At 37.5% G+C, this 13,361-nt stretch overlaps 1 pseudogene; it reads right to left on the bottom strand.

The window, feature by feature from the left end:
* Positions 1–716: 716 nt before the first annotated feature.
* LOC109053939 lies at positions 717–13,101 on the bottom strand (annotated as a pseudogene).
* Between the last annotated feature and the right edge of the window lie 260 nt (positions 13,102–13,361).

Raw genomic sequence — 13,361 nt, forward strand, 5'->3', positions numbered from 1 at the left:
GACTGCCAAGTAAATATCAGTGTCAAGGTCCATAAAAAGTTTGTATGCTCTTCTGTGTCATCCACGCCACAAGGATGCGCTGTTTTATTTCAAATCAAAGCTAAATACACATAGAAAGCATCCTTGTGGCGCAGATGATACAGAAGAGCATACACATCATACGGTGATATGGAGAGACACAGAGGAGACCATTGACAAAGGAATTGTTGAATAAAGTCATTATTTTTGCTTTCTTCGCTTACAAAAAGTGTTCCCGTCACTTCATATAACCCCAGATTGCACGTCTGATGGCAGATGGATATTCTGATGATGACTTTCACACCTTTTATGGACCTTTGTCACTGTTATTACTTGGCAGTCTATGGGACAGTCTCAAGCCTCCAGGTTTTCATCCAAATTATCTTAAATTGTGCTTCCGAAGACGAACCGCACTTTTTACGGTTTGGAACGTATGGGGGTAAATGATTAATGACAAAATTCTCATTTTGGGGTGGAGTATCCCTTTAAGATAAAAAATCTATGTATAAGATTTAATCATAACATGTTTGTAATGCTATCCACAGTATGTCATTTTCATGTATACATATTTTTGTAAATTTATACTAAATTTTAATACAAAATTTATTGGTGAACATTCAAACAGATTTCATGTAGAAATTCCAAATAAATAATGAATGAGACACATTATTCTTATATTAAGTCTAGGAAGGGTGTACCGAAAATATGGTCTTTGGTCTAAACTATCTAGTGTGTTTTGGACTTTCTCCAAGCCAAACCAAATCTAATGATGTACTGTAGCTGGTCTTGTTCATATGTGGATTTCAGAAGCTCAAAGACTGAAAGCACTTCATAAACATCTCAGGTTCTTTCTTGGGTGACTTGCTTCCATTCTTGTCATGGAGATATTAACTGAGCTCCAAAAACAAAAAACATCCTTCAAAGGTCTGAAATCTGCCGTCTACAGGTTGTTGAATCCACATCATTAGCTGTGGGAGAAAAAAATTAAAAAAAAACTAAAGGACTGTCTTCTAAGTCATTAAGTCGGTGAGTTTCAGGATCATTACAATCTCATTTTGTTGACATTTCCTCACCCAGTATTCCTGAGAGAGGCCGGTCAGATCCAGACGTGCTGTTTGTGTGTGGAGGGTCAATAACACTTAGGATCATGGTACTGGAGGTCTTTTTGGGCCTGATGGCGCTGAGAAGGTTCATGGGGGGAAACATGTTAGACGTAGGCCTCTCTGGTTCAGCCTCCCATGCTGGTTTACTACACGATCTGATCCCTCCCTGTCTACACGTTGTCTCCAGGCCCTGTCTGGGTTCCACTGATTCCACTGCTGAGATGCCCACTCGTCTGTGACTCCTCCAGGACCAACGGGAACATGAGCTACAGCAGCAAACTCTTAAACACGAACATCCTCGGATGAGCAGAGCCAGCAGGGTCCCTGTCCCTTTTGAAGGTGGTGTTGAGGGCAGCATAAACCAGCGGGTTACACACAGAGTTGCTGAATCCAAGGATCTGAACCACGCTGACTAGGAGAAACTCAGAGTCAAGATCAAGGTCCAGCTGACCTGTGTTTCACAGGGAACATACATGCAAAGGTACAGTTATAAAAGCGTAAGGAAATAACACTTTCTCCACAAAATTAGCTTTCATTAAATGCTTTAGGGTTGACTTTTAGAGGGGCTATTCACAAATAATGAGTTTTTGTGTTAAAAAACACAAGAGGTAGGGTAATGGAATGAAAAAAGGTGAAGTATAGAGTATATATTAGCTATATTATCATCCGTAACAATGCAAAATAACAAATGTGTTGCAGTTACATCCTCTGTTGCTAGTTGAGCTATTTAAGATCAGGTGAATTCTGATTGGCTGTCAATTTTTTTTAACCTGCCTCATTGCGAACTTTCCTATTCTTATGGAATTATAACAATTATTAAAACTTTATAGTTATTGTTCTTGGTGTGAACAGCCTTTTACGTTTTTTATTTTTGCTCCACCAACACAAACAGTTCCAAGTGAAGCCACAGCAGACCCATTGCGCGTCTCTGAGCAACATAAGTGTTTTGTTCTTGAATGTTTTGAACTGTTGAAATCAATTGAATTACTCAATCAATGCCTCGGCTCACATTTTTGAACAAGTCAGTTTCATTTGAGTCAATGACTCACTCATAAAGACTTCCTATGTGCATTCATTTATAACTAAATAGCTTTTTAAAAAGGAAAAAAAGGAAAAGACACTAAAAGGAATGAACATCTATCAATGTCAAGATTAAAATGAACTGCACACTGTATAAAAGTGTGTCTCTGTTAGTCACAGGCTTTTTTATTGGTTTCCTTCAAACCTTCGTTATTCCATAACGGCGAGGCTCCAGTGTGGCCTCAGGTAAATGCTTATGAATGTAATTTCACTGGAAATAGAAGAATTTGTTATGCTGTTTCTTAAAGCTTTTGTGGCAGCTGGGAAGCACGTGTGAACTGTGGAAAGAACAGATGAAATTGGACTGCGTGTTGTGCACATGACAAAAGAGTGGATGGAACACTGGGCAGGGAAAAATAATAATATAATATTATTATAAAAACTGTATAAAAAGATCAAAACCTTGAGGAGTAAGTACAGATTGGAAAATTCCACTTATAATAGGAAAGGAAACAGTCTTGCTCTTAAGTGGAACTAAAAAGCTCCTATAGGTCAGAGATTTGGAAAGCAGAGTGGTTTCCCATTTAACCAAAATCACACTGCAGGACCATTTATAACGAGAACAATGTATGCGACCCGAGAATAAACGGACATAACACTGAAATAAAATAAATGACATTTGTTATTAACAATTCTTTCATTTCACAGAGTTCTGATATCCTGCACTTTGCTATGAAGTATAATTTGTTTTATTTATTTATTTTTTGCATAATTCGACATTAATTAAGGAGTTTATGAATCTACATAAAATGCTACACCTGTATTAATGCATTTTTATGTGATATTCACACAATAGTATTATGGAGACAATAGTACTCCCCACACACCAATTAATAATAGTTGCCATAGTGATAACTGTGAGAGGAATAAAAGAACAGATGATTGCCTGTAGAAAGATTCACAGGAACGAGGTGTTGACCTCTACGAAAAGTTTAGGAGGAGCAAAGGAGGAGAGAATCTGAAGTGAGAATGTTTTTACTCCTCACAGGCAAGGCCGCCTCTGGCTGACAGACAAATGTGTAAAAGGTGGTTGTTTTTTTTCATTACTTGTGAGGGGAAAGAAAAAAAACTGGGAGAAGCTGACAACTGTAAGGCAAGAGGGAAGAGTCACAAGAGGTTTGGTACCCATAGTCAGCAGGAGGGAGACCCAGATGGAAAGGCGCCCAGCAGGCGGACAAAGAGCCATAACCACGGTGGCCATCATTCTTACTGCACGCTTCTTCATCCTGAGAATGAAAGGCATTTTCTATTGTTACAGGCATGGTCAATAGAGGGGTGCCAATCAAACAGCATTTCTTTTTGTACCAGTCTACCAAAGATCATGCGAAACAGAGAGCAAGCCAATGTATAACGTTTATACAATGTTGGGGCAATGAAAGCATCTGCTAAACAGACCTTTCAAGAGCAGTGTGTGATTCCCAGAAATTATATGGACAAACAACCAAAAGTGGTTTTTTGTTGTTATTGTCAAAATCATTAGGTTCTGATCACAATGGGAGTATCCCTGCTGCGCTATTAGCCCAGGGGCTTCAGCTTTTAATAGGCTCCTCGGTCAATAGAGCAAGGACCCCCTGTTATATGTTTTATAAAAACTGAGTGTTGCATTTTAAGCAAGCTTGGTCCTATAATTTTGTACCATATTAATGTATTTATATACTTACTGCCCAATGATGCTGACATTGCAAAACCTTAAAAATATCATCATTAAAAACAAATAATTTTCCCAAAGAATGTATTTCTGCTGTCATAGCCTTTTTTCACCCCTCTGTCATGTCTCTTATGACAATCAAACATTTATGGGGGTGGGGGGGGGGGGGGGGTGGGGTGGGGGGCACTTTATCTGTGGACCATAATGAAGACATTTTGAGAAATGTCTCTTTGTTTACATAATGGAGCCAGTTGGTCGACGCCAAAATGGTTTGGTTACCCATATTCTTCACTTCAATTTTATCTTTGATGTTGCACAGAAGAAGGTAAGGTCCAGATTTGGAATGACATGCGTGTGTGTAAAAGTGACAGACGATTTTTATGTTTGGGTGAACTATATCTTACATGATACTTGTACACTACACTGTGGTTTACTTAATGGGATAGTTCACCCAAAAATTTAAATCCTTGCATTAGCAACTCACCCGCCCATGTTGATCCCAAACCTGAATCTTTCTTCTGTGGAACACAAAAGACAATATTCTTCTGGAAAAACACTATTTGTCCATGGGGGTCCCAGTGTTGCTTTTTTGCTCATTATGTGGACAAAAAGTTGAAACATTCTTTCATATATTCAAAAGAAAAAGTAATTGCTTTTATCACTACAGTCCAATAAATAAATCAGTTAGTATTGAGTAACATATGTATTAGACACAGTATTATCATTTTAAGGCCCGTCCACACACAAAACCAATTACCTAATATTAGTGTCCACACAGGCGCATGTTAACATTTTGTTCATTATAAGCATTTGCCGCAGTAATAGTTTGTCTGCAGCTTTAAATACTTAGTACAATTGTATTCTGATTTCGGTTTTTACATTTCAATGTGAATGGCCCCTCTTGCACTCTTGCCAACTGCAAATAGTTGAAATGAAATGGAAGCCACTACAGAGTTTTTAATTTTGGGTGAAGTATCCCTTTAATGTATTTAAGACTTCTTACTTAAATTGTAACTTTGGTAATATAGTGATTTAATATTAATGTTTGTTTGAATGCTATAATTTTCAGTTTCTGATACAATAATGAAAAAAACAATATAATAGTAAGCAAACCCCACTGTTGTAGATAACCTGGTAATCTTGTTGATTCAGAATCCGGGGCCAGCATTTGAAACATGACATCATGTACTTTGTGCTTGCCCCAGAGCTCCCGACATGATCTTTGCCAGTACAGGATGGCCATGGTCACCAAGGGGGCCAGAAACACCAGGACGGACAGACAGGTAAGTGTAGGCTCTCCTATGCCTGTGGCTGGCCATACTTCCAAAAAACAAGTATGGTGGACATCAAACAGGAAGTCATATTTCACCTGGATGGTTACAACTAAGAGGATTGATACCCTATTATGTGGGGCCCTTCAAATAAGTTTGACCGATGGAGGGAAGGCTAGAGGCAGCTAAATATTCAAACATTCAATCTAATTAAATTTGTTCATCAAATAATATTGTATAAAATGCTGCTCATAATGATTCTTGATAATTCGTCTTATTTCCCAAATGAACTATAATGGCCTGATTTACTGACTGACTGAGGCATTGCTGAGTGATATAAAGACAGCTTTTTATCCTTCTTATGAAGTTTATCTGCTGAATGCCTGAAACCGCAGCATGACCCATCGAGATCATGTGATGGGAGTGATGTATACAGTACGACATGTCTTTGAGGGAAAAAATGTGTGACAAGGCTGCAGATGCAAGGTCAAATAAACATAAAGCCAAAACAACACAAAACAAGTGGAAGGCATCTATTATCTCACTGAAAACTGAACAGGCATTGCATTTGAAAGCCTCAATGGTCTCGTCTAGCACAACAGCATCTAATTTCTGATTCTAATAGAGTTGATGCATCTGTGATCTCTGGCGGTAGCTGCAGTGTGAATGAAAATTCAAAAGTCAAAGAGACATGTTTCTGCTCACGGTTTAACATCACGCTGCTTTTCTTTTTATTTCATTTACTCTTTTGCTTTAATAATCACAACACATTTCATAAACTTAATGAAAACCAGGACATTTCTTTCTTTCCTCGGGACAGATTTAGCTGCTACTACTGTTTGAGCTAAATACTGATGTTTATGACCTATTTCATTGTTTGCTCCTTTATCTTTGACTGTTAATGACTTGAGTATTGTTGTTTAAATAATATGGCCCTGCCCCAGTGGGTGGGAGCAATCACTAAATTGCTTGTTTAATCTAATAATAGTGGTGTATATTGGATAGGGATATGTTTCTGCACATGTCAGACAGAAATGTTGAATGACGTATTTTTTTTTCTTAGGGTTGCATGTTTACTCTCCACTTTTCTGTCAACAAACCACCTGGGAGCCCCGGCGATTGCGGAGGGCCACCAACCACACAGCCACTGTAAAATGAGGGACAAGGACCATAATCTTTGTAGTTTTGTAGAATTTCAAAAGACCCACAAGTACATGTTTTGAAAAATGTCACTGTTTTTGTCCACTTACGTCAATGGGGTTCAATATTTGGTTTGCACTTTCATTATGATGGACAAAACATTCTTTCCAATATCTTGTTTTATGAAAGATCACCAGGGGCACCCAACCATAACGGCCACCCTGTAAAATAAGTCAAAAAACACAATATTTGTTTTTGTCTCGCGCCCGGTTTTTTCATCTTGGTCTCGCGGACTGCCCGGCGTCTGCCCAGTCACCATTTACTCTCTTTGATACTCCTTCTTTTTCCTTCTGCTTTCTTCGCAGTCCTGCGTTTCTTCTATTCTATGATATTTGGAATTAGTCTTTTGATGAACCTTTTTTAACAATTAAGAAAATTTATAATCTAAAAACTATTAGTTTATTATAAATAAATTTAAGATAATATTTAATTACATTTATAATATTTCATAATATTTTAATTTCCTTACCAGTAAGTAACATCATTAACAATTTCGATATTTAATATTAATTTCAAAACCAAATTATTTGAATTTAGGCATAAAACCAATTATAAACATAATACAGAAAAAATTTATATATAGTAATTACAAATAAAATATTCTTTACACATCGGTGTGCTACAAATACGATAGTTTAATTCACATTAAAATATTAATTTAATATTTTTTAAGAGGACCCTTATATTTTGGAAGGGTTCACTTACAATGGGAAAGGTTTTAAAAAATGGGGCTTTCACAAGGGATGAGTTTACCTACACTGTTGGTATGAAAGTATCTTTAATAACTTCCTTTGCATGACTCAACCCAGCATACTTGAAGGCATGACATAGGAAAGTAGCTGTTGCGGACATGCAGGGATAAAGAATTCCCTGGAAACGCTCTACAGCAAATACATGTCATGGTGAGCATGCTGGTTCCCGATGGCTGTCACTTGTAGGAATGGTATTAACTTGCACAGAAAATCTCCTGTTGGTCAAAAAATTGAATGAGGCACAGTGATTGAACCGTTGAGTAAGAGATATATGAGTGGGGGGAAAAATTTAGAGAACAGGCAATGAACTGATGAAAGACTGTGTAAAAATATTTGAAAAACAAAACTCCTTGACCTGTTTTCATATATACCAGTAGGTAAGGTCTCCCTACTATAAACTGTTGCAACAATAAGGAAAATGATACTGAGGGGGCTTGTAGAGCAACTAATAGAAGGAAACTGTGTGTGGCAGTGAATGTATAGTCTTTTATGGACAATGATGAAGGGCATACAGTGCCGTGAAAATGTTTTTGCCCCCTTCCAGTTTTTTTTTTTTTATTTTTTTTTTTTTGCTATTTGTCACACACTTAAGAGACTCAGATCATCAACAAAATTGTACTATTGCACAAAGTTAATGCAAGTAAACACAAAATGCAATTGTTGATTTATTTTATTAAGGGAAAAAAAGCTGTCCAAACCTACGGCCCTACGTGAAAAATGCCCCCCTCTTGTAAAATCATGAAAGAACTGTGATTAACCCATATTATTTTAGAAAGCTGAGTTAAATTTTCACTAGCCACACCCAGGCCTGAATATCTGCTAGACGTACGCTGTTCTGTTTCGGCTGCGGTCATGCCGGATCTGTTTCCTGTGTTGTGATTTGATCTGAATGGAAGAAGAGGGCGTATCGGCAGTTATGCAGCTGACACAGAACAGCATTACTTCTAGTGGATATTCTCCAAAATGCACCAGGGGTGATGCAGAGGAGGACAAAATTAAAAAGCACACAATCATGCCATGATCTAAAGCAATTCAAGAACAGATAAGAAAACAAAATAGTGGCAGGTTATCCCGCAATAGTTGACATGTATCAGTCTGGAAAGGGTTATAAGCACCACTTTCTATAAGCTATTGTAGGACTTCCGCAAACTCATGGTTGGAAACCAGAGCCCTTATCTACAAATGGAGAAGAACTTGGAAACAGTGTTGAACCTTGCCAGGAGTGGCCGGCCTCCCAAATTTACTCCAACAGAGCGCAACGACGACTCATCCAGGAGGTCATAAAAAGAACCCAGAACAACATCTAAAGAACTGCAGGCCTCACTTGGCCTCAATTAGGTCAGTGTCATGATTCAACAATAAAGAAAGAGACTGGGCAAAAATGGCATCCATGGGAGAGTTCAAATATGCATAAAAAAAAAAAAAAAAAAAAAATTAAAAAAAATAAAAAACGGCAAGGGGGGGCCAAAGCTTTTTTCACACCACGTGGGGGTGGAGTAGGACCACAGGCTTTATTTTGTGACACAATGGTACCTCGTAATTACTACAGTATTACAGGAAATCAGATTGAGTTTGTGTTTTTGCCATGGATTTAAGGAGAAAGAATCTTCTCCCAGCCAATTCTGAGGAGTCGTCTGTAACCCACTAATTCTTCTTTTCCAGCTCACTGATCTATAAAATAACTCCACAAGTGCACACTGGCATAATTCACCTGTTGCCTGCTGGACATGACTGTCTTCATTATCCATGTCATTAGATGAAAGGTCATTGACTCTTGCAAACAATAGAAATTTAAACCACAACATGACGCAAATACTGAGCAATGCAAACTATGCCTGATTTGTAGTGTCTATAATGGCAGGCATTGCTTGATGTATCTACTGATATTTGAGGTTATATTTGAATTATTTTTAATGTAAATCATTCAATTTTGTTGGTACACAACAGCCAGTATAGATCCTGGCTGGTAGGTTAGACATCTTAACCCTATCACCGAATTTCTGGCAGATGCAGTTTGAGACATTTGATGACTCAGTGCTGTTGTTTTATCATTGAGACATGCCAAATTTATCAACACATAGGTAGCCATTTTATTCTGATGAAATAAATAAGCAGAACTGAGTGGGCAATGATATACTTCCACCGATGCATTAAACTTTACGATTTTTTAAAAGAAAAAAAATAGCTAAAAGTGTTAATATATCAAAAGCATCCATATGAATATATTTAATATTTTACACAATTTTTTCTATCACATGATATATCCATTACCTACACTATAAAAGCTTGGGGATCACTTTTTTTTTTTTTATGTAATATTTTTATTCAGCAATGGAACATTTAAAATTGGCTAAAAATCTCAATTAAAGAATTTTACACTGTTATACCAATTTTCTCTTCAATAAATGCTGTTGTATTGAAACTTTATTCATTCAAAGAATCCTGAAAAATAAGGATTTCACCGTTTCCACAACATATAAACGATTTTCGAGTATTAATAATAATAAAAAAGAAATGCGAAGCAACAACTCGCATAATAGAATGCTTTCTGAAGGATTGTTTGACGCTTGAGGACTGGGTAAAGGCGCTGAAAATTCACGCATTAGCAATCCTAGGGGGGGGGAAAAACATTAAAAAAAACAAAAAAAAATTACATTGCAGAGGATAAACAGGCCCCGTAACAGAATTACATTACAAAAAATAATAAAATAAATAACCCCATTAGTTAAATGTAATCATATCTCAAAATATACTGTTTTACTTATTTTGATCATAAGTGCCACTTTGGTGAGCATAAAAGACTACTTTCAAAAAACATTTAAAAACCTAAGTGAAACAATTGTGACTACAGCAAAACATGCCACATTAAACGTGTATATTTACACAAGAGTGTGTGTAGGAAATATGGGGCTGATGCAGCAACAGAGGATTCCCAAGAAACTTCTGTCAATAGGTACCTTGCTCATTTGCCACTCAAACACGAGCGGTTCTTGAACGATCTCTCTTCTACTCAATGGTGACCTTCCCTGACGGCTCCTTAAAAGGCTACTTGGAGCTCACGAGATGACGGGGGGTTGGACGACCGTAACAGCGGTGCTGATAACAATACCACACATCCACCCACAAATGCAGTAATGAGTATGCTACAGGGAAATGTTTAGCGCAAATAGCACCCTTTCAGGTCTCAGCGCAGCCTGTGTCTGCTCTACAAACAACTTATTTATGGACTTCAGACGTGCCAAGTTTCCATTTGATCACCGGCCGTCCCTCCATTTTAGACATAGAAGTCTACTTGTAGTGGATGGGCTTAATGCTGGCTCGACCAAAAAATTGTATCAGGTTTTTTTTTGATTCTGGTTGGTATTCTGGACTCAGCAGACTCTGAAAACTACATTAATATGCATTATACGTCGGTAAGATGAAAAGAAAAATACCATCTAAAGACAGTCAGTTCCCCTAACATTTATAGAGGCCCCAATCCATTATTAGACATAAGATGTGCTATGCTGGAGCGATGGGGCGTAATGCTGGGTTGCATCTCTGGCTTCTGTTAACAGACGTTTACAGTTTGTTTATTTGCCCAGTTAATTAATTAGTTGTGTGTTATTTATAGTTCTCTAACTATTAGTCAGAAGTGTATGCAGTTAACAGGGACTACCTCTCACGACGCTGTTGCTTAGGCACTTGTACCGGTAGCTATATGCTGTTTTTTTTATAAATTCATACCGTGTGCATATACCGGTTTACCGTTTGAACCAGTATCACCCAGCACTAGATGTCCATGAATATTAATCAACCATCAGTAAAATTTCAGCTGAAGAAAAAACACTCAAGGCCAAACAAAACTTCAACGTGATCATCCCTTCCTCTTTACTACTAGTTTTAACGTGAAATTTACTGAGCATTTAATTTACCTCAGGAAGTCATCAGTGTCCACAGCTCATTATAGTGTGCTATAGCTAAATGAAGTCTAGAGAAGATCATTTCGTGAAATATTAGACTATATACACATTACATTTTACTTTACCTGTTAGTGATGTCTTCATTATTTAATGTTCAAATAAAACTATTATGAAATGAGTTATGAGAGGCACTGTGTAAATGAATATATTTCAACAACAAATAGAATTTTTATAATTTAGAAGTTCATTTAAAAACTACATTATGTGCAATTTATATTATGTGCTCCCCCCATGCATTCTGTATTATACAGAATGCATTAATGCTTTGTACAGTACACACACATTTTTAAATGATACGATAAAAAAAACAATATGCCTATTTGATTTTCATGCACATATAGTTTCTAAAGGTTTTTCATAAATTGTTTTTTAAACTTTTCAAAAGTTTCTTGAATAACATACAGTATATACAGTGTGACCGTATTGAACATCACTGTATGTGTGTGTGTGCAAGCCACTTTTGGCACGCATGCCGTAGGTTGTCGACCCCTGGTTTAGAGCATAAACCGAGGTAGATTTGTATCCCTAATACATTTTTTAATTATAACTGAGTTTGTTTAAAGAAAGAGCTATTTTTTCAGTAAACCACTGTTTAATGAAAAAAAAAAATAATAATGTTTTCCCCCTGCTGTACCAAAACTGTACCGAACAGTGACATCAAAACCGAGGTACTAACCAAACCTACAAAACAGCCAACCACAACAAACATAATAATAATTATTATTATTATGCATGATCAAAGCCACTGATGAAGCTAAGGGTGCTTTCACACTAGCACAGAGTACTTGACTTCCAGTGCATTCATCTTTAATGCACTGGCCTCACACACACACACACACACACACACACACACACACACACACACACACATATAATAATAATAATTATTATTATTATTATTAACACCAGATACGCTTTCTTAGAGATGGAAAAAAATATTCTGACATTCTTTTGAGATGCCTAAATAGATTTAAGCACAGTTTATGTCTTTTTAAAAAACCCCAGTGCTCATTTTTGTGCTTCAAGGATGGTACAAAAGACACTTGCATTTTAATTCATTAATGCAGGTGCAATATATTGTACTGCATTATCATGGATAGACTTCAGAAATCCAATTTAAGGCCTAAGTGCAGTTTTGCACATGATTCATTCACTGGCATGAATTCAAGTTACATGAATCTGTGCACATGTACTGAAGTGTACTGTAGCACAAACTTTTGATGAATTGTAGTTTTGTTAAAGATGAAAAAAGAATGTGTAGAAAGCACAGAAATCCTTTACCCTTTGAACAATACTATACCATTTAAGAGCATTGAATTGTGAGATGAATGCACTGGAGGTCAAGTACTCTGTTAGGGTGTGTTCACACTTGGTTCGATTGACTGTCGACTGCCAATCGAACAGGTACTCACCAAAAGTGCTAGTGCGAAAGCACCCCTAGCTTCATCAGTGGCTTTGATCATGCATTAACTATATATGCTTAAAGCTTTATTTTCCCAAAGCTGTCACTTAATAGTGTTGAGATTGAGCTATACATCAAGAGACCTTGGGTTTATAAAAAATAATAAAAAGTTAGGGAAAAACCGTGTGGCCAATTGGTTATAGACAGTTACGGTGCATTATAAACTGAACAGAAACTGATTTCTGTCAAGCGTGAAGAAAACTAAGCCTACCTGCTAACCAGTTGGTGAAGAAGTGCTGCAGCAGTGTGGCAGGAACACACACTATGGATATCAGGAGGTCACTGAGTGCAAGAGAGCAAATGAAGAAGGTGCTGGGAGACTGCAGAGCCTTCCTGCGACACAAGAGAACCAGCACCGCACCGTTTCCTACCACTGCAAGCCCAAAGATGAGCACGTAGAGTAGGCCAAAAACTGGAAGCAGGGCGCTAGGGAGTCTGGGCACGGCCACCAAAGGAGGAATGGAGAATTTCTGGATGAACTGCCAGCGAGAGAGGTTAGAAGCCTTCAGCATGAGGTCCAGAAGATGGGCAGTCAGGTTCATACTGATGAAGGTCAAGGGTCTTAGCTGTTTGTAGAACACCAGTATGTTTGATTCTTCGGTGCCAACTGTGGTGTAGCAACTTGTTAACAATCTGTGATGGTCTGATCTTCACAATTTTACAGAGAGCTTGTTAAGTTACATTAAGAAGTTTATGTGTGCTGATTGATCGGGTTCTCTTTGTAAATGATGGATTGCAGCCATTTTTCATGGTTGTTCCCATTTGTTGAGAAAACATGCCTTTATCTCATTCCATAATAAAGGGTAGTTCGGAGCATTGATTGTAAGTCACTGGGGACATCTATAGGGTTATGACAGGCTCTTCT

Source organism: Cyprinus carpio, unplaced genomic scaffold (assembly GCF_018340385.1).
Source record: "Cyprinus carpio isolate SPL01 unplaced genomic scaffold, ASM1834038v1 S000006762, whole genome shotgun sequence".
In the NCBI taxonomy this organism is placed as follows: Eukaryota; Metazoa; Chordata; class Actinopteri; order Cypriniformes; family Cyprinidae; genus Cyprinus; species Cyprinus carpio.